The sequence below is a fragment of the Rhinopithecus bieti genome, unplaced genomic scaffold (genome assembly GCF_001698545.2).
Source record: "Rhinopithecus bieti isolate Rb0 unplaced genomic scaffold, ASM169854v2 scaffold_22040, whole genome shotgun sequence".
NCBI lineage: Eukaryota > Metazoa > Chordata > Mammalia > Primates > Cercopithecidae > Rhinopithecus > Rhinopithecus bieti.
Window position 1 is genome coordinate 611,976 of NW_016811527.1, and position 1,242 is coordinate 613,217.

At 31.6% G+C, this 1,242-nt stretch overlaps 1 long non-coding RNA gene across 1 annotated transcript in view; it reads right to left on the reverse strand.

Annotated features, from left to right (window-relative positions):
• The window catches only part of LOC108543491 (uncharacterized), a 26,786-nt gene extending 26,389 nt beyond the window's left edge, over nucleotides 1–397 (reverse strand). The window contains exon 1 of the long non-coding RNA XR_001889586.1: nucleotides 311–397. This is a non-coding gene — a long non-coding RNA (uncharacterized LOC108543491). The remainder of the gene's footprint in view (nucleotides 1–310) is intronic.
• Nucleotides 398–1,242: the final 845 nt, after the last annotated feature.

Here is a 1,242-nt window from a genome sequence, read left to right on the forward strand (position 1 = left end):
ATATTTTAGGATAATGATTCTTGGGGAACTCTTAAGAAACTCTAATGATACTGCTAAAACTATTCATTACAATAAAATTTTCTCTAAATTATCATAAAATATTCAATGTTCACTTTATACTGGTGTAGTATAAACTAAAATAATAAAGTTATTATAAAATTTAGCAACACATTCTCATTATTTCTGTTTGTACTATTTACATTCCATGGTATACAGAGAATGATACAGTAGAAAATTTAGATCATATATCCCTTTTATTAAAAAGCTTCTAAAGCTATCCCATTTCACTGAGAATAGAATACAAATCTACCTCATGTCTTGCTCCCCTTGCTGTCAATCACTCAGCTCCTGAACGTGTCTCAACCCAAACATAAACACTCCTGTCTTAGGATTCTTGTTAGCTTCTCCTAGAAGATTTTTTCACCAGATTCTGAATGCCTATGATGTCACATTCAGTGTAATAATAAAATGGCCCCAAGTCAAAGAGGTCTGTCCTGGATCTCTTGTCTGAAATAGCCCATCTTTTAACCTTATTCTGCTTTCATTTTTGAAAGACTATAAATGGGTAAAAAAAGGTATAAATCCTATGACACAGCACTAAATGTGGGTAACCAGAAAGCATTATGACAATAAAATGTGTAATTAAGATATTTTAGGGGCAAAGTCCTCAATTTTATGATTAACATTAGCTTGCATACATAGATGTATACCTAAGGCCTACCTTCATGCAGGCAGTTGACTACTAGAGTATAACTTGAAAAACACTAAAACATTTTCCATTTTTACTACAATGTTTGCCAAGTGCATTGTTTTGTTTTAAAGATATGCTGTTTATTTTTCTGACTTCATTCAGTTCACATAAGGAGTATAGTCTAGTCAATATCATCTCTTATTGCCCTTGAGAGAGACTGAAAATTGGGAAAGGGTTATTTCTTCATTATTGTGTAAAATTGTTTCTAGAGAGGACTAAATTAATTATGCATAGGCTGGAAAAGGATTATAAGTATTTTAAAACCATCTTTATTGTTGTGAGTGACATATTTAGAATATTGATCTGAATGAGTCTTTGTTAAAACACATTTGTTGAGCCAGTAACTGCCGGAAACAATACAATATGAATAAATACGTACATTAATTTGTAAAAGAAAAGTCAAGTTTGGCATTCTGGGAATGGATTAAGCAAATATATTTAAAGAAAGAGTAGAGATGTTTGAGAGGAGACTGCTAGATATACAGACTGGA